Source organism: Oncorhynchus clarkii, chromosome 7 (genome assembly GCF_045791955.1).
Source record: "Oncorhynchus clarkii lewisi isolate Uvic-CL-2024 chromosome 7, UVic_Ocla_1.0, whole genome shotgun sequence".
Classification (NCBI taxonomy): domain Eukaryota; kingdom Metazoa; phylum Chordata; class Actinopteri; order Salmoniformes; family Salmonidae; genus Oncorhynchus; species Oncorhynchus clarkii.
In genome coordinates this window covers 32910145-32931942 of record NC_092153.1, presented here as the reverse complement: position 1 = coordinate 32931942, position 21798 = coordinate 32910145, and positions in this window count along the sequence as shown.

The window sequence follows — 21798 nt, the reverse complement described above, 5'->3', positions numbered from 1 at the left end:
GTAGGTGCTGCCTTGGCAGCAGCTAATCTGGATCCATATGAAATACAAATACATAATAGAACATTAAAAAAAATATATGATTACCTACACAGGCCTTTGAATGGACACACATTTACATTTACATTTGACATTATTTTATGTAATGTACACAAACAAGCCTTAAGGTAATTGTATAACTAAGAGATGGTGTTGACATGTGAACCTCCCATAATTAATTTAATTGGTTTACTGATAATATGCAACAAAACCTGTTGAGCACTTGCACGCTGGGGTGGCTACCATTTAGGAGCTTTGATGTCTTCCTTCGCACATTGAGTTTCACCTGAAAGGCTAATAGAGGAGGACTCTGTTTCTGTGTCGAACTTGAGCTAATGACAAATACAACAAATATGAGTTGTAACACAACTGTTGTGTGATATGCATTGTTTATACAGCCTGAGTGTCTTGGTTGTAGACAGTTGGTACAGTTTTACTTGATTGATCAGTTCTTCTAAGTATTCTTATTATTTACAATATTGTTCGTTGACAATGTGCATGTCTGACAAATGTTCCTTCTATATACTAAGGTACTTTTTCATTCATATCGATAGAATCCCAGTGCTCAGGATCATTTCTGTACTGCAAATCTTATCCAGAGGATAGTGGTAGAGAGTGAAAGAGGTATGAGGCATTATCATCAAGATATGAGCCAACAGGCCTTTTTAAATGCAAGTATTGGAATGCCATTTAATCATGTCCTCTTCAGCTCTCTTTTCGTTGTCTCTTTTGTTCAGCAGTGGATATGTGGATCCTAAGGCGAATGTCATCATTCACATTTGATGAGCTGAGAATAACAACTTATTTTATTTAACCTTTATTTAAGTAGGCAAGTCATTTAATTTTATTTTACAATGATGGCCTACCCCGGCCAAACCCTCCCCTAACCCGGACGACGCTGAGCCAATTGTGCGCCACCCTATGGGACTCCTGATCACCGCAGGTTGGGATACAGACGGGATGGAACCAAGGTCTGTAGTGACGCTTCTAACACTAACATGCAGTGCCTTCGACCACTGCGCCACTCGGGAGCCCTTAAAACTTTGGCTCACACTTTACTTGAAGCACCTTTTAATTAAGTGCTATATTGCCATACGAACATATTCTTATAGAGCATTATTAATCTGTGATATATTCACAATACAACAAAGCCTCTTACGCCTTTATTGCTTTAGTACAGTGTTACAGTGGTCTATTACTGTATTATAAGATGTAGGCGATATAACACTAGGTAAAAGGCAGTGGCATGTATTCATGGATACCAAAGAAAGCCAGGCTTCCCACAAAAATTGACCAAGGAAAAAAACATATAAAATAATGTGTCTTTCACCTCTCTGTGTTCAAATTAGTGGATTTGGCTATTTCAGCCACACCTGTTGCTGACCGGTGTATAAAATCGAGCACACAGCCATGCAATCTCCATTGGCAGAAGAATCACCTCAATGAAGAGCTCAGTAACTTTCAAGGTGGCACCATCCAACAATCCAGTTCGTAAAATTTCTGCCCTGCTAGAGCTATCCCGGTCAACTGTAAGTGCTGTTATTGTGAAGTGGAAATGTCTAGGAGCAACAACGGCTCATCCGCAAAGTGGTAGGCTACACAAGCTCACAGAACGTGACAGCCGAGTGCTGAAACGTGTAGCGTGTAAAAACCATCTGTCCTCAGCTGCAACACTCCCTACTGAGTTCCAAACTGCCTCTGGAAGCAACGTCAGCACAATAACTGTTTGTCTGGAGCTTCATGAAATGGGTTTCCATGGCCGAGCAGCCTCACACAAGCTTAAGATTACCATGCACAATGCCAAGGGTCGTCTGGAGTGGTGTAAAGCTTGCCGCCATTGTACTCTGGAGCAGTGGAAACGCGTTCTCTTGAGTGATAAATCACTCTTCACCATCTGGCAGTCTGACGGATGAATCTGGGTTTGGCGGATGACAGGAGAACGTTAACTTTCTGAATGGATAGTGCCAACTGTAAAGTTTGATGGAGGAGGATTAATGGTCTGGGGCTGTTTGTCATGAGTCCCTTTGTTCCAGTGAAGGGAAATCTTAACACTACAGCATATAATGCCATTCTAGATGATTCTGTGCTTCCAACTTTGTGGGAACAGTTTAGGGAAGGACCTTTCCTGTTTCAGCATGACAATGCCCCCGTCGGGTTATGTGTGGAAGAACTTGACTTGCCTGCACAGAGCCCTGACATCAACCCCATTGAACACCTTTGGGATGAATTGGAACGCCGACTGTAAGCCATGCGTAATTGCCCAACATCAGTGCCCGACCGAATTAATGCTCTTGTGGCTGAATGGAAGCGCCTGCAGCAATGTTCCAACATCTAGTGGAAAGCCTTCCCCAAAGAGTGGAGGCTGTTATAGCAGCAAAGGGTGGACCAACTCCATATTAATGCCCATAATTTTTTAATTAGATGTTTGACAAGCATGTGTCCACATACTTTTGGTCATGAATTGTATTTCATGGAAAAAGCATTTGAGCAAGCGAAATAGCACCCCTCTGTTTCTATATGTGTAGGCCATCTATCTGATGCTGTCTGGTTATAAAGCGTGTGACATTGTTGCCGCCCGTAGCATTGCATGCAAGGGAAGCCAGCGAGCATTTGGCCTCCCTTGATTAAAATACAAACATAAAATAATAGCTGATCAGCGTTGAGCTAAACTGAGTGAGCTCAACTGTGAATGGTCCTAGTGCACCAAAAAAAAGTGTCAAGGGATGCCAGTTTGGATTTGGCTTCACTCCGATCATATCGCTTCAAGAGAAATACGTCATTGACAAAAGCAACTTGAATTGTTGCATCTTGTTGTGTTGTTTCCCTCCGGTGTCTAGCTAGCTAGATAAAATTGGCCTTTTCCTAAATTAGTTATGGATGGAGATAGGGATTTAGATGTATGGTTTTACTTAATTCTCCTTACTGGCCAATGATTATAACAGCGATTCTGATCCAACCATAAATTCATACATGGACTGCGAGGATGGAAGTTCAATAGTTACAGTATGTAGCTAGATGTAGAAGGCTAATGTTGCCATGAAAGGAAGTTAAGCTAGCGAGCAAGAATTTTAGCCAATGTAGCCTAGGACAACAACAAATAAAAGCCTGTACTGTATGTTAGTCATAGACTGTTTCGTCAACATGAAAGAGAGGAGGATGGCATTGGCATTTCTCTACAAGTAGGGTGAGTCAACATGTTTTTCTACTTGCATGCATGCACACACACACACACACACACACACACACACAAACAAACAAACAAACAAACAAATCAGAACCATGTACAACCACATAATATTTAGCTTACATTGATTTGATTAAATTGTTTTTGGTATCTTTTAGTTGTCACTGTACTAGACTAAGCACAGGGGATTTGATGATGTTGAAGTTGAAATGGTGCTGGAATAGTGGAGGCAGCTCCTGTTTTCTTTGTGACTGGCGGTAACTCTCAATGGTTCTAAATAAATAGTTGTTCAGTAGTCCGAAAAAGTCTTAAACATTAACTTGCTTGACCATGCTGAAGATCATGTTACATACAATATACTTTGTGGACTTCAACGGACAGAGTTTGCTCTCCGGCTTTGTGATGAAACAAAGGTGTGGTTTATTTTATTCTGCCACTCTGTCTTCTTGTTATCTCGACCTTAGGCCTATATACTAACAGGCATATGAACTAATAGATTATAGAGCAAACAATACAATTATTACAACACAGGTTGTAATATGGCTTTTTTATTGGTTTGGCTTCCCCAGTGATTTTACCCACGTACCGCTACTGGTAAAAAGGTGCTTCAAGTAAAGTGTAACCCAACATGGTTCTTTCCTCTATTTTAACTGTAGTTGTATAGAGGTTGTACAGAAAACATGTTAACTTGTAGCAACTTCTAGAGGCCTCAGTACAAAACATATATGTACCTTAGAAGATTCTGTCCAGATGTCAATTTTAAAATATGGGGATTGAGGTATTATCAGAAACTCAGGTTTCAGGTTGAGGTGTTTTGGAAAGCATCCCAGTGGCATGAAGATATCTAGAGCACTGAAGAAATTAAAGGGACATGCCCTCTGCAAAGTTTAAACATTAAGGGGGCTTAATTCAAAGTCATCCTTGTGTAAATGTGAGAGTTTGGTATACAGTTGTTCTGAGTGTGAGTGGCTATAGGTTGCCATGTGAAAGTTCACCTAAAACCAAGACAACAAAAGCCCACATGGTTATACAGTAGATGAACCTAATAGAGCTGTCAATTAGAGGATGTGGTAACATTCGAGTTACCTTTAAGGTTGAAACCTCCAATAGATGCTATTGTAGCCACCATGAATGTTAATTAAATGTCATTGTTTTGTTTATGAACCGAAATACTGTCAACAATGGAAGTTATTGTTTTCATCTTTACATATCGCACCACCTCATCTGATGTAACGGGCATGATGTATTCTCCTTAAATATTTTACTTTACTGTAATACATTTGTTAGATACTGTATATTTGCTATACTGTACACTTAAGCCTACTCCTGATAGCACTGTGGGAAAGCTTTCAGCAAGCACAGAGAACTATATTTGGCCCGACAGCAGTGACCTCCTGTGGTGTAATGTGTGAAAGAAGGTTTTATGATGGAAGTACTCATGGGAAATGGAGTCGTTTACAGGTCAGTGTTACAAGCACTGGGATATGTAGCTCATGAAATGAGTGGGGTTTGACATGGGGAGGATAAATAGGTTGAGAGGATGATGTTGGGCGTTGAATAGCCTTGAGGGGTGGGTCAGTGGGGTGGCTCAGTATAGAACACCGTTCGGGTCTTTACGTGTCAAACATTTACACATCAAATAATACTCTTTGATATGTCAAATAACACTTCAAATAAGCTTTTTAATTTGAAGCGCCAATTAACAATGTTATATTAACGAATGTGTGCTCTAAATTTGCATTCGCAAGCCAAGCGTAACCACTACGGTCAGTAACACTGTCAAAGCTGGATTTATTTAGTAAAAAGGCTGCAAACAGCCTCTACAATGTGTTTACAATACCGTGCTGGTAATATGCCACCATTTGTTCAACTGAACAATACACATAAAAATACAGAACACTGTGTATTTACTGATGGTGTTTAATTAGGTTTTCTGGACATAAAGGGCATCCCACAGGGATCGTGTATTGGTCAAATGATTGTATCTATGTACATCTACAATAGTGGTTTATCTGTAAAAAACATATATATATATTTTTATCTGTATGCAGGTGACACTGTGATGTATGCTATTGCTCCCACAGGCTCTGTCAGAGATTCAATCTGCCTTTATTGCCCTGCAGAAATACTTTGTTGACTGAAATTGGTACTTAATGCAGATTGGATACTTTGAATGGTGCCCTCGATGACTGTGTCCCTGCTGGGCATCTGGATTGAGAGCTTCTATCTTTCCAAAACATGTGAATGACTGAATTGTGGCATTTAACATTCAGAGGTAAACCTCTAGACCTCAGATTGTCCCTCTCAGGCCCCAGGACTTCGCGTGCCGAACCTGCCGTGCGCCTGGGCCCCAGGTCCCTGGGCAACGGGAGTTGCCACTGATCCCTACCTAAAAGGTGAATGATTTCCTCGAACCAAGCATGTCTGGGTCGACAGGGAGCCACAAGAATCAATGATAAACCCTCTTGGTACACCTTTTCCAACATGGGCTGAATCAGAACCCCTGCCACAAATATATAAAGGAGCATCCGAAGCCACTGGTGCTCAAGAGCAACTATTCCCAACTAGGCTATCTGGTCCTTAATCGAGAAAAATAGACAACACTGTGTGTTTTCTTGCGATCTGTAAAGATCTTCGTCGGCCCTGCCGAACCTCTTGCCCATATCTGGGCAACCACCCAGGGGTGTAGTCTCCACTCCTGAGGATGAGGGCCCCCGTTGCATAGTAGATTTGCACCCAAGTTGAGACAACCGGGAACATGCGTCACCTGAAGTGAGAGCAAATGCTCACTGATACACAGCAACAAGGAGTGAGCCAAGGTGAGAAGGGGAGGGACCGAATCCCCCCCTGCCTGTAGATGTATGACACCGTTGTCGGATCTGACTGGCACATGCTGGCCCGACAAACACGGGAGGAGGTGCCTGAGCATTAAGTACAAGTTCCAAGTAATTGATATGTCGAGCAAATCAAATGACATTTTATTTGTCACATGCGCTGAATACAACACTGCAATATACCTTACAGTGAATGCTTACTTAACCAACAATGCAGTTGTAAGTGTTTAGTAAAAAAATAGATGAGTCAAAAATAAAAGTAATTAAAGAGCAGTAGTAAAATAACAATAGCGAGGCTATATACAGGGGATACAGAGTCAATGTGCGGGGGCACCAGTTAGTCAAGGTAATTGAGGTAATATTTACATGTAGGTAGAGTTAAAGTGACTATGCATAGATATTAAACAGAGACTAGCAGCAGCGTAAAAGAGGGGGCGGGGACATTGCAAATAGTCTGGGTAGCCATTTGAATAGCTGTTCAGGAGTCTTACGGCTTGGGGGTAGAAGCTGTTAAGAAGTATTTTGGACCTAGACTTGGCGCTCTTGCACTGCTTGCCGTGCGGTAGCAGAGAGAACAGTCTATGACTAGGGTGGTTGGAGTCTGACTATTTATAAGGCATTCCTCTGACACCACCTGGTATAGAGTTCCTGGATGGCAGGAAGCTTGGCCCCGGTGATGTACTGGGCCGTATGCACTACTCTCTGTAGAGCCTTGCGGTCGAGCAGTTGCCATACCAGGCAGTAATGCAACCTTTCAAGATGCTCTCAATGGTGCAGCTGTAGAACCTTTTGAGGATCTGAGGACCCATGCCAAATCTTTTCAGTCTCTTGAGGGGGAATAGGTATTGTCGTGCCCTCTTCACGATTGTCTTGGTGTGCTTGGACCATGTTAGTTTGTTGGTGATGTGGACACCAAGGAACTTGAATCTTTCAACCTGCTCCACTACAGCACCATCAATGAGAAAGGGGGCGTGCTTAGTCCTCCTTTTCCTGTAGTCCACAATCATCTCCTTTGTCTTGATCATGTTGAGGGAGAGGTTGTTGTCCTTGCACCACACGGTCAGGTCTCTGACGACCTCCCTATAGGCTTTCTCGTTGTTGTCTGTGATCAGGCCTACCCTTGTTGTGTCATCTGCAAACTTAATGATGGTGTTGGAGTTGTGCTTGGCTCAGCGTTCAACACCATAGTGCCCTCAAAGCTCATCACTAAGCTAGGGTCCCTGGGACGAAACACATCCATCTGCAACTGGATCCTGGACTTCCAGGATCCAGTGAACAGGGAGTACAGGAGGGGACTGAGCACGCACCCCTGAGGGGCCCCCGTGTTGAGGATCAGCATGGCGGATGTGTTGTTACCTACCCTTACCACCTGGGGGGTGGCCCATCAGGAAGTCCAGGATCCAGTTGCAGATGGATGTGTTTAGTCCCAGGGACCTTAGCTTAGTGATGAGCTTTGAGGGCACTATGGGTGTTGAACGCTGTCGTGTGTTTGGCATCATTAAAGTGTAGACTTATTTTATCAAATCAATTCTCTAATTATTATTACGTGATTAAACTAATCATGTAAATGTAATTAACTAGGAAGTCGGGCACCAAGGAAAATCTTCAGTTTACAAAGTTATAATTTTCCTAATATAACTCTTCAGATATTTTAATATCTGATCAATTAGTCTTCTTATTAATGAATTATTCTTTACCTCACGTTAGTCTCATTCCAAACGTCGTAAATTGTTGGTTATCTGCACAAACCCAGCCTTTACTACGAATCATCCACACACCAATCGTCTTAATCATTTATTTACTAACTAACTAAATAATCACAGAAATGCATAAACAAACAACAGTTATGGTTACAAGGAAATGATGGGGGAGGTTCCCTAGTGGGCTAAGCCGATATGACGGCTTGGTGGACAAAGGGAAGTGGGTGTGGACTGAGAACAGTGGGAAAGACAAACAAGTAATCACTACACAGTTGATAATTATATTAATTTAAATGCTAATCCTTTGCACATGAACACTCACTCATTCGGGAATAACTGCAATCCAATATATATTTACGCTCAATGTGTCATCATGATCTCTGTTGGAATTGTCCGTCTGTCTGTTGGAGAGTTCGTCGGAGTGTCTCTCTCTCTGCTCCCCTGGAGATCAAAGTCTTTCGTGGTTAGAACATCATTTGACATAATTTCTAGCTGCAGACTAGTAATTAGTATCTAAGATTTGCTCTTATTCTGTTGGGATCGATAGTCTCAGAGTTAACTATTTCCACCCTTGTAGCCAATGCTCCACGTGGTATGGTTAGGAATTCAACATCCATTCCAACCTTAGCGGACACTGAGGTTTTTGTGAGGAGTTTGTAGGAGTTTTTTTTTATTCGTAACTGTAGAAAAGGGCAGTTCCATGATGCCAGATCATATCTGTGCTCACGGGGGTGGGCCAAGGACTTAGTTAAACTTTAAAGGGAATACAATTCTTTCACATTAAAGGTTTAACATATTACATCATTTCACAAATAGTTTAGTCTATACTCATTCATTTTATACAAGAATTAGATGCAAACCCCATAATTGAGAAATGTACATATTCAGAGATATAGTCGTGTTTTTCCTGTCCTCTCTGAGGTCACCAAAGGAAACACACTCGTCACCCTTAAGTGTCCACGGACCATTCCCACCTCCTCACAAGTGGACATTTTATATCAAATCCCCATTTTGGGGATTTAGGAGTTTGCCATGTGAAATCCTTTGTTCTCTCTGTGTTTCTTTCTGCGTGGCCAGGGGGAGAGAGTCTCCTCCAGGAATTTACGACCTGAGATAACAGAACTTGGGTGTAGGAGAGGGAGAGAGAGAGAAGGGTAACCCACTAGCTATACCCAAAAAGGGCCACTTCATGACAACACTGAGCTGTAGTCAATGAATAGCATTCTCACATAGGTGTTCCTTTTGTCTAGGTGTGAAAGGGCAGTGTGGAGTGCAATAGAGATTGCATCATCTGTGGACCTGTTGGGACGGTATGCAAATTGGAGTGGGTCTAAGGTTTCTGGGATAATGATGACCAACCTTTCAAAGCACTTCATGGCTACAGACGTGAGTGCTACAGGTTGGTAGTAATTTTTTATTTTACCTTTACTTAAGTAGGAAAGTCAGTTAAGAACATTCTTATTTTCAATGAAGGCCTAGGAACAGTGTGTTAACTGCCTTGTTTGGGCAGAACGACAGATTTTTATCTCGTCAGCTCGGGGATTCGATCTTGCAACCTTCCGGTTACAAGTCCAACACTCTAACCACTAGGCTACCTGCCACCCCATTTAGGCAGGTAGGTCTTAAAGGTCTTAAACACATTGGCTGCGGAGAGCGTCGTCCGGAACAGCTGATGCTCTCATGCATGTTTCAGTGTTACTTGCCTTGAAGTGAGCATAGAAGTTATTTAGCTCGTCTGGTAGGCTTGTGTCATTGGCCAGCTCTCAGCTGTGCTTCCCTTTGTAGTCTGTTATAGTTTGCAAGCTATGCCACACCCGATGAGCATCGGAGCCGGTGTATTACGATTCGATCTTAGTCCTCTATTGAGGCTTTGCCTGTTTGATGGTTCGTCAGAGGGCATAGTGGAATTTCTTATAAGTTTCCAGGTTAGAGACCCACTCCTTGAAAGCAGCAGCTCTACCCTTTAGCTCATTACAGATGTTGCCTGTAATCCATAGCTTCTGGTTGACGTATGTCTGTAAAGTCACTGTGGGGATGACGTAATCGAGGCACTTATTGATGAAGCCAGTGACTGATGTGGTGTACTCCTCAATGCCATCGTAAGAATCCCGTAAAAAATTCCAGTCTGTGCTAGCAAAACAGTCCTGTAGCTCAGCATCTGCTTCATCTGACCACTTTTTTATTGAGTCACTGGTGCTTCCTACTTTCATTTTTGCTTGTAAGCAGGAATCAGGAGGATATAATTATAGTCAGATTTGCCAAATGGAGGGCGAGGGATAGCTTTGTACGCGTCTGTTGAGTAAAGGTGGTCTAGAGTTTTTTTTCCCCCTGGTTGAACATTTAACATGCTGGTAGAAATTAGGTAAAACTGATTTAAGTTTCCCAGCATTAAAGTCCCCGGCCACTAGGAGTGCCGCCTCTGGATGAGCGTTTTCCTGTTTGCTTACGGCCATATACAGCTCATTGAGTGCGGTCTTAGTGCCAGCATTGATCTGTGGTGGTAAATAGACAGCTATGAAGATTATAGATGAAAACTCTCTAGGTAGATAGTGTGGTCTACAGCTTATCATGAGATACTCTAACTCAGGCGAGCAAAACTTCGAGACTTCCTTAGATATTGTGCACCAGCTGTTGTCTACAAACATACATAGACCACAACTTTTTGTCTTACCAGATGCTGCTGTTCTATCCTGCCGATACAGTGTATAACCTGCCGGCAGTATGTTATTCATGTCGTCGTTCAGCCACGACTCGGTGAATCATAAGATATTAAAAAAATGTACAGTGCCTTGCGAAAGTATTCGGCCCCCTTGAACTTTGCGACCTTTTGCCACATTTCAGGCTTCAAACATAAAGATATAAAACTGTATTTTTTTGTGAAGAATCAACAACAAGTGGGACACAATCATGGAGTGGAACGACATTTATTGGATATTTCAAACTTTTTTAACAAATCAAAAACTGAAAAATTGGGCGTGCAAAATTATTCAGCCCCCTTAAGTTAATACTTTGTAGCGCCACCTTTTGCTGCGATTACAGCTGTAAGTCGCTTGGGGTATGTTTCTATCAGTTTTGCACATCGAGAGACTGACATGTTTTCCCATTCCTCCTTGCAAAACAGCTCGAGCTCAGTGAGGTTGAATGGAGAGCATTTGTGAACAGCAGTTTTCAGTTCTTTCCACAGATTCTCGATTGGATTCAGGTCTGGACTTTGACTTGGCCATTCTAACACCTGGATATGTTTATTTTTGAACCATTCCATTGTAGATTTTGCTTTATGTTTTGGATCATTGTCTTGTTGGAAGACAAATCTCCGTCCCAGTCTCAGGTCTTTTGCAGACTACATCAGGTTTTCTTCCAGAATGGTCCTGTATTTGGCTCCATCCATCTTCCCATCAATTTTAACCATCTTCCCTGTCCCTGCTGAAGAAAAGCAGGCCCAAACCATGATGCTGCCACCACCATGTTTGACAGTGGGTTCAGCTGTGTTGCTTTTACGCCAAACATAACGTTTTGCATTGTTGCCCAAAAGTTCCATTTTGGTTTCATCTGACCAGAGCACCTTCTTCCACATGTTTGGTGTGTCTCCCAGGTGGCTTGTGGCAAACTTTAAACGACACTTTTTATGGATATCTTTAAGAAATGGCTTTCTTCTTGCCACTCTTCCATAAAGGCCAGATTTGTGCAATATACGATTGATTGTTGTCCTATGGACAGAGTCTCCCACCTCAGCTGTAGATCTCTGCAGTTCATCCAGAGTGATCATGGGCCTCTTGGCTGCATCTCTGATCAGTCTTCTCCTTGTATGAGCTGAAAGTTTAGAGGGACGGCCAGGTCTTGGTAGATTTGCAGTGGTCTGATACTCCTTCCATTTCAATATTATCGCTTGCACAGTGCTCCTTGGGATGTTTAAAGCTTGGGAAATCTTTTTGTATCCAAATCCGGCTTTAAACTTCTTCACAACAGTATCTCGGACCTGCCTGGTGTGTTCCTTGTTCTTCATGATGCTCTCTGCGCTTTTAACGGACCTCTGAGACTATCACAGTGCAGGTGCATTTATACGGAGACTTGATTACACACAGGTGGATTGTATTTATCATCATTAGTCATTTAGGTCAACATTGGATCATTCAGAGATCCTCACTGAACTTCTGGAGAGAGTTTGCTGCACTGAAAGTAAAGGGGCTGAATAATTTTGCACGCCCAATTTTTCAGTTTTGGATTTGTTAAAAAAGTTTGAAATATCCAATAAATGTCGTTCCACTTCATGATTGTGTCCCACTTGTTGTTGATTCTTCACAAAAAAATACAGTTTTATATCTTTATGTTTGAAGCCTGAAATGTGGCAAAAGGTCGCAAAGTTCAAGGGGGCCGAATACTTTCGCAAGGCACTGTATGTCCCGTTGGTAGAATATACGTCCACTTTATTATCCAGTGATTGTACGTTGGCCAATAGTACCGATGGCAAAGGCAGATTAGCCACTTGTCGCCGGATCCTAGAAGGCACCTCATTCTCCTTCCGCAAAACCTCAGTCTCTTTTTCAAATCAAATCAAATTTGCGAATGATGGTGACGAGGGCCTGTTTGTGTGTCTGGAGTAAATCCTTCTCGTCCGAGTCATTAAAGAAAAATTATTCGTCCAGTTCAAGGTGAGCAATCGCTGTTCTGATGTCCAGAAGCTCTTTCGGTCATTAGGGACGGTAACAACAACATTATGTACAAAATAAGTTACAAACAATGAGCCCATAAAACAACAGCCATCCCCTCCGGCGCCATCTTTAGAGTTATTAATGTGACTTCAGTTGTTCTACAAACTTTGGGCTATATGTTTCGATTTTTTATACATTGTAAGGCTGCATGATAGGACTCTAATGTGTCTGTCTTCACTTGTAGCCTGTGCGAAAAACCCAATCACCTGATTGAGAGCAATGTGAGTGAGAGATGATTAGGAGCGCGCTGGAGAAGGTCACAACGGCCACTGGCTGCAAAAGACATGGATTTTTTTAGGGTGCATTGCAGCCACACAAAGGGGATGCCATCGTAAAATTCTAGGTGTGCTTGTCAAATTGGGAATGAGAGTGTGTACCGCCTGCGCAAAAAACAAAGCAGAGCTCATGCCATTCAAGCAATTTATTTATTTATTTATTTTTTAATATTTTTTTTAGCCCAACGTTTGTAGAAAGACTAAAGTTATATTCATATCTCTAAATTAAGCATATTCAGCTTTGTTCAATTGTATTCTTCATACTATAAAATAATGCCACGGGATTCTAATCTAATTTTGTCCACTAAAATGAACAGCCATTTGGCATAGTGAAGAGGGTTAAACCAAGGCCTCATACCTTTTAAAGGGTTAATAAATTGTGTTATGATAAACTGTGAGGTCTCCTCTTCAGGAGATCTCTGTGTGTTTAACCCGTTATGAGTGTTGTGCCCTTCAGACACTGTCAGAAGACGGAAACAGTCTACAGTACATACTACTCCTGTCTGGGCCCCACCTGGCTATCTGAGGTTCTGAGAAATACTGACTGGTTTTCTGAGAACACAAGGCTACTGCAGGCCTGATGAAAACAGCCACCTGTCAGAAGATGCTTGGACTAGTTCACCTTATTATGACTCTATACTTGTGATGAAATGTCAAGTTGCGGTCAAACCCACTTCAGAGCTTTTAATTGCTGATAAGATGGTTGCTGCTGTCAGGGGAAGGTTAGATTTATTAAAATGTTGTTGCCAGGGAAACTCACGCAAGGAGGACTGGGAGAGGCTATATGAGTTACATAATGTCTTAGACATTTTGCAGAACCTGGGGAGAGCTATTATGTACTGTACTCTGTACCAACTTCTGCCTACAATTGTATTACTAAAGGAGTATTTTAAAACTTAGTCTGTGTTTCCTTTCCATTACTAATGTATGTTTGATAATCATATTGACCTGATAATTTGTTTAAGAAATTGACCAACAATAGCCAGATCAGGACCTAACATAAGGACAACTCAGAGGATGCTATTCTGTTCTTCTGAAAGAGACTATATTTTTTTCATGTCATGCTTCTTTAGACCTGTCCAAAATAAATAATGGATTTATTGTGATGGTCTAGGCTATATTACATGGATTTATTATACTTTTAAAAAATGTAGATGCAAAGGCTATGTGTGGAAGCCAAAAGATGCTAAATGTGTTTGCAGTTATTTGCTTGACAATCACCGGCTGAGGAAATTTCGTGACCACCGCAGCCCTAGTCCTAATCACTCAGGGAACTGAACTGGCTTCCAGTTGATCTCCGGATGGTGCAGATCAAACTGTTGATGGTTTTTACATTTATACATGGACTTTCCCTAAGTTACTTGTCTCATAGCCATCATACCAGAACCAGTGTTGCCAATATCAGACCACTGCGCTATAGGAGCATGGCTGGAAAAAGCTCCTTCCTTATTAAGACTGGTGCAGAGGAATGGAATGGTGTTCCAAACAATATTAAATCCTTCACTACGCTAGGTAAGTTTTAAGATAAACCTGAAGAAATGGTTTATGGGCAAAATGCTTTAAAACGGCAAAGGTTAAAGAAAGTATGATTGTATTGAATGAACGTTACATGGTAATCAAATCACATCTTATTGGTCAATTACACATATTTAGCAGATGTTATTGCAGGTGTTGCAAAATGTTTTTGTTCCTAGTTCCAACAGTGCAGTATTATCTAGTAATTCACAACAATACACACATCTAAAAGTAAAAGAATGGAATTAAGAAACATATAAATATTAAGTTGCATTGACTAAAATACAGTATATACATATGAAATTAGTAAAACAGTATGTAAACATTAAAGTGACTAGTGTTCCATTATTAAAGTGACCAGTGATACCATGTCTATGTACATAGTGCAGGGTTGAGTAACCGGGTGGTAGCCGGCTAGTGATGGCTATTAAACAGTCTGACGGCCTTGAGATAGATAATAAAAAACAGCTTCTCAGTCCCAGCTGTGATGCACCTGTACTGACATCGCCTTGTATTTGTAAATGTACTGGATGCCCATTAGCTGCCAAGGCAGCAGCTACTATTTCTGGCGTCCGGCAAAATTAAGGCAGTTATACAATTGTAAAATCATTACAATCCATTCATTACAGAATTCACAAGACACAAGACATGCCACAAGAGGTCTCTAGGTGTTTATTTCACCTTTGCAGAAATCGTGGTAACAGACAGGCAATGGTCATACACAGGTAGGCAAACAGGCAGAGCTAGGAAAAGGCTTAATAGAGTCAAAACCAACAATACCTCACAAAGGCACAAACAGAATGAGCTGAACTAAATAAGGAGCTGATGAGACCAGGTGAGTAACTAACACAGGTGAAATCAATGAAGAAAAATGAAAGACAGGGCTATGTTCAAGAACACAAAGAAAAAGGGCTACGTTCAAGAACATAGCAAAACAGAACACAAGGTTGACTAAGAAAATAAATACAGAACCTTACAGTATTGTAATGTTTATAAAATTGTATAAACTGCCTTCATTTTGCTGGACCCCAGGAAGAGTAGCTGCTTCTTTGGCAGCAGCTAATGGGGATCCTTAATAAATATAAGTACAACACACTAAATGTGTGCCCTCTGGGCCATACTCCACTACCACAAATCTACAACACAAAATCCATGTGTACGTGTGTGTGTGTGTATAGTGCGTTTGTTATCATGTATGTGTCTGCATGTGCCTATGTCTGTGTTTACTTCACAGTCCAAAGTGTTCCATAAGGTGTATTTTTATGTTTTTTAAATCTTTAAATCTTATTCTACTGCTTGCATCATTTACCTAATGTGGAATAGATGTCCATGTAGTCATAGCTCTATGTAGTACTGTGCACCTCCCATAGTCTGTTCTGGACTTCCGAACTGTGAAGAGTCTTATGCGGTATGCATGGGTGTCTGAGCTGTGTGCTAGTCCTTTAAACATAGCTCAGTGCTTTCAACATGTCAATACATCTCACAAATACAAGTAGTGATGAAGTCAATCTCTCCTCTACTTTGAGCCAGGAGAGATTGACATGCATATCATTCATGTTTGCTGTCTGTGTACATCCAAGGGCTAGCCGTGCTGCCCTGTTCTGAGCCAATTGCAATTTTCCTAAGTCCCTCTTTGTGGCACCTGATCACACGACTGAACAGTAGCCCAGATCCGACAAAACTAGAGCTTGGAGGACTTGCCTTGTTGATAGTGCTGTTAAGAAGGTAGAGCAGCGCTTTATTATGGACAGACTTCTCCCAATCTAAGCTACTGTTGTATCAATATGTTTTGACCAGGACAGTTTACAATCGAGGGTTACTACAAGCAGTTTAGTCACTTCAACTTGCTCAACTTCCACATGATTTATTACAATATTTAGTTGAAGTCTGGAGTTTATTGAATGATTTGTCCCAAATACAATGATTTTAGTTTAAAAGCATTGTAAAAATCAGGACTAACTTATTCCTTGCCACCCATTCTGAAACTAACTGCAGCTCTTTGTTAAGTTTTGCAGTCATTTCAGTTGCTGTAGTAGCTGTGGTGTATAGTGTTGAGTAACACTAAACACCACAAGCCAGTGGCATGTTGTTACTAAAGATTGAAAAAAGTAAGGAGCCTAGACAACTGCCCTGGGAAATTCTACCTGGAGAGGCTTCCATTAAAGAACACCTTCTGTGTTCTGTTAGACAGGTAACTCTTTATCCACAATAGAACAGCCATAACACATACTTTTTTACCAGCAGCAGACTATGGTTGATAATGTCAAGAGTCGCACTGGTCTAACAAAACAGCTCCCACAATCTTTTTATCATAAATTTCTCTCAGCCAAACATCAGTAATTTGTGTGGTTGTTGATTGTCCTTCCCTATAAGCGTGCTGAAAGTCTGTTGTCAATGTGTTTACTGTAAAATTGCATTGTATCTGGTCAAACACCTTTTTTCCCAAAACTTTACTAAGGGTTGGTAACAGGCTGATTGGTCAGCTACTTGAGCCAGTAAAGGGGGCTTTACTATTCTTGGGTCGCGGAATGACTTTTTCTTCCTTCCAGGCCTGAGGGCACACACTCTCTAGTAGGCTTAAATTGAAGATATGGCAAATAGGAGTGGCAATATCGTCTGCTATTATCCTCAGTAATTTTCCATCCAAGCTGTCAGACCCCGGTGGCTTGTCGTTGTTGATAGACAACAATAATTGTTTCACCTCTTCCACACTCACTTTACGGAATTCAAAATTACAATTCTTGTCTTTCAAAATGTGGTAAGATATACTTGGATGTGTTGTGTCAGCGTTTGTTGCTGGCATGTCATGCTGTCACGACTTTTGCCGAAGTCAGGTCCTCTCCTTGTTTGGGCGACGCTCGGCGGTCGGCATCGCCGGTCTTCTAGCCATCATTGATCCACTTTTCATTTTCCATTTGTTTTGTCTCGTTTTCCTCACACCTGGTTTCAATCCCCTCAATCACTTGTGTATTTAACCCTCTGTTCCCCCCATGTCTTTGTGTGGGATTGTTTATTGTTTCATGTATGCGCACGTTAGACTGGTTGCGCTGGGTTATGTCAACCCGTATTGTATTTCGTGTTCGTTGTGCCTTGTTTTTGGTTCGCCTAAATAAAAGGCTCTGTTTGCTACCCAATATCTGCTCTCCTGCGCCTGACTCCCTTACAGCCATTTACGCATACCTAACACATGCCTAAATTTGCTAACCCAATATCTCCTCTCCTGCGCCTGACTCCCTTACAGCCATTTACGCATACCTAACACATGCCTATATTTGCTAACCTTGCCAATTAAATGATAATTAAAGTACTTGGCAATATCAGTTGGTTTTGTAATTTATGAGCCATCAGATTCAATTAACGATGGAACAGTTTGCCTTTTTTCCCAACATTTCATTGAAGGTGCTCTAAAGCTTTTTACTATCATTCTTTATGTCATTCATCTTTTTTTCATAGTGTAGTTTCTTATTTTTATTCAGTTTAGTCACATGATTGCTCAATTTGCAGCCAGGTTTATTTTCCATTCCTTTTCCTCATCCCTCTCAACCATAACATTGTCACGGCAGATTTCCTCGTCTTCCTCTGAAGAGGTGAAACAAGGATTGGACCAATACGCAGCGTGGTAGGTGTCCATGGTTTTTAATAAGAAAAACTAAACATGAACACAAATACAAAATAATAACGTGAACTGGCAACGAAACAGTCCCGTGTGGCACAAACACTGACACAGGAAACAATCACCCACAGAAAATACCCAAAGAACATGGCTGCCTAAATATGGTTCCCAATCAGAGACAACGATAAACACCTGCCTCTGATTGAGAACCAATCCTGGCAACCATAGACTTACATAAACACCTAGAATGAACACAACCCCATAAATCTACAAAAAAACCTAGACAGTACAAACACCCTAGATGAGACAAAAACCATACATCACCCATGTCACACCCTGGCCTAACCAAAATAATAAAGAAAACAAAGATAACTAAGGCCAGGGCGTGACACACATTTTTCAATTCCTCATCAATCCGTCAATTAGTCATTTTCTTAATGGGTGCATGCTTATTAGTAACTGGGATAAGCAATTTCATAAATGTGTCCAGTGCAACGTCCGTTTTCTCCTTTACACCACGGACCAACAACTATTCTTTACATCAACAACATAGGAATCACTACAAAACTTATTGTATGACCTCTTATACATCATATTAGGCTCAGAAGTTTGGAACTTTGGTTTTCCTAGATATGGCTATTATTTTATGATCACTACATCATGGGTTTGGATACTGCTTTCAAGGAAATTTCTGCAGCATTAGTAAAGATGTGATCAATACATGTTAATGATTTAATTCCTGTGCTGTTTGTAACTACCCTGGTAGGTTGACTGATAACCTGAACCAAGTTACAGGCACTGGTTACAGTTTGAAGCTTTTTCTTGAGTGGGCAGCTTGATGAAAGCCAGTTAATATTTAAATCACCCAGAAAATATACCTCTCTGTTGATATCACAAACATCATAAAAATGTCACACATGTTGGCCTTCTAGGCATCCCGGAGTCGCCTCTTCACTGTTGACGCTGAGACTGGTGTTTTGCGGGTACTATTTAATGAAGCTGGCAGTTGAGGACTTGTGAGGCATCTGGTTCTCAAACTAGACACTCTAATGTACTTGTCCTCTTGCTCAGTTGTGTACCGGGGCCTCCCACTCCCCTTTCTATTCTGGTTAGAGCCAGTTTGCGCTGTTCTGTGAAAGTAGTAGTACACAGCGTTGTACGAGATCTTCCGTTTCTTGGCAATTTCTTGCATGGAATAGCCTTCCCTTCTCAGAACAAGAATAGACTGACGAGTTTCAGAAGAAAGTTCTTTGTTTCTGCCCATTTTGAGCCCGTAATCGAACCCACAAATGCTGATGCTCCAGATACTCAACTAGTCTAAAGAATCAATTTGCCTTTTAAAGTTATATACTTGGATTAGCTAACACGGCGTGCCATTGGAATACAGGAGTGATGGTTGCATAAAAAAATCAGCCGTTTCCAACTAAAATAGTCATTTACAACATTAACAGTCTCTACTCTATTTCTCATCAATTTGATGTTATTTTAATGGACAAAAAAATAGCTTTTCTTTCAAAAACAAGGACATTTCAAAAACAAGGACAAGTGAACCAAAACTTTTGAATGGTAGTGTATGTTAACATGGGCTATTTATAGCACTTCTTTTTCTGGGGTGCTTGCTTGTTTCCATTGCTTTACTGGGAAGCTTAGCAGAAGTAGATATTATCATGTTAATTATGTTAGTGCAGGGTGAGCGGCACACAGTGGACTTCCTACTAGGGCACACCGCCTCAGTGCTAACACCATAAATCTGGTTCATAGACACATGATTGCTGCATACAATAGCTGTTGGATCAGGGCAGTTAGAGGAACATAAATTAGGTTACATATATTGTGTCTACCAATGCCCCTAGTATAATGTACATTTGCTAAAGCATTATGATGCCTCAGCGACACAATGGTAGGGATTAACTGAGAAGGGCTTAGTTCATTGATAAATCATTGTTTCAACACAACCTTATAATGCTATGAAAGGATCCAGGAACCCAAATTAGTTGGGTAGGATCTCATCCTCCATATAAAACGTGTTTTGTTTCTGAAAGGTATCCAAATTGTCAACAAAGGTATCCATTTGTGAAGAGAAAGAATCCTGCTAAAGCGTTCAATGTCACGATTCAAAGTGGGCACAGGGCCAGATATGATCGATATTTTATTAGTGTCTACCAGTTTCAAATGTTCAGAGCTGCCCTTCATAATGTCATTAAAACCCACATGGACTATGATAGAATCGATGTCCATGTCCTGGCGTAGTACATTCGGAAGCAAGTTAGTAATGTAATTTACTCGAGCTCCAGGATAGGACATTGTTTTTGCACCAGGAACAGTCATATTTCTTACCATGGAGCTGCCCACAATCAGACCTCTGACAGATGGAGAAGCCCCGCTTGATCCAGAGCAGGGACGGAAGGTTGTCAACGTCAACTTCAAAATCGTAGGGGAAGCAGTAGGAGTAGGCTCAGTGGACACAAGTACCCCCAGTGACGAAGGTGCAGGAAGATTAGGCTCTCGAGATCACCTGGGACTAACTTTGTTAGCTTGATGGCTAACGTTAGCAGTTTACCTAGTTTAGCGGCTCTTTCAAGCAGACTTTAACCTGTCAGTTAGGCAGGATTACGGAACAAGAAATAGCGTTCCTAGCTGTTAAAAGCTAACCGAGTCACGGAATCACTGCAAAAACAAGTTAGGTATTTATGTTGAACAAAGATTGGTAATGTTTTAGTTAAAATAACAAATCAAGTGTATCCAATATATAGTGTTCAGCTGCCCATTCTGATGATGTCAGATATTAATCAGTCTTTTCCCTGTGCCTTCTGGATGATAGCGGGGTGAACAAGCCTTGGCTCGGCTAGTTGATGTCCTTGATAATCTTTTTGGCCTTCCTGTGACATCGGGTTCTGCAGGTGTCCTGGAGGGCAAGTAGTGTGCCCCCAGTGATGCGTTGGGCAGACCGCACCACCCTCTGGAGAGCCCTGCGATTGTGGGTGGTGCAGTTGCCATACCAGGTGGTAAAACAGCCCGACAGGATGCTCTAAGTTTGTGAGGCTCTTAGGGGCCAAGCCGAATTTCTTCAGCCTCCTGAGGTTGAAGATGCGCTGTTGCGCCTTCTTCACCACACTGTCTGTGTGGGTGGACCATTTCAGATGGTCAGTGATGTGTACACTGAGGAACTTTAAGCTTTTCACCTTCTCAACTGCAGTTCTGTTGATGTGTGCTTAGGGCAGTGGTGGTCACAAAATTTCATCAGCCCACAAAATTTCATCAGCTGTGATTGTCAAGGAAATAATTGCCGGTCTCACGGTAATTGACCACAAGCCACTGATGCAGATCTTTAGAACATAAACATAAATCCATGTTATATAGCCTACACCTTCACAATAAATCCATTATTTATTTTAGACAGGTCTAAAGAAACATGATATGAAGAAAATGTAGTCTATTTCAGAAGAACAGAATAGCATACTCTGAATTATCCTTATGTTAAATTAGGCCATATTGCTGTGGGCTCCATAAATCTATTTAGAAGACAAGATTTGCCTAGAATTCCGTGGCATTATTTTATAGTATAAAGAATAAAATTTAACAAAGCTGAATAAAATAGAAAGGATATTTTCTCCAAACTATTTGAGGGAGTACGCACGAGCGGTTAACAAAGAAATAGCTACTCCAAAATGCTTAATTTAAAGCGATTAATTTAACTTTACTTCTACAAATGTTGGGCTATATTTTTTATTTTTAATACATTGTAAGGCTGCATGATGCGACTAATGATGCTTGAAAAACATGAGCTCTGCGCAGGCTGTACACTCTTCATCAGTCTCTTATTCACAATTTGACAAGCACTTTGTAATGCCTCGAATTTCCTGAAGGCATCCCCCTTGTGTGGCCGTAATGCCCCCTAAAAAAATCCATGCCTTTTGCAGCCAGTGGCTAAA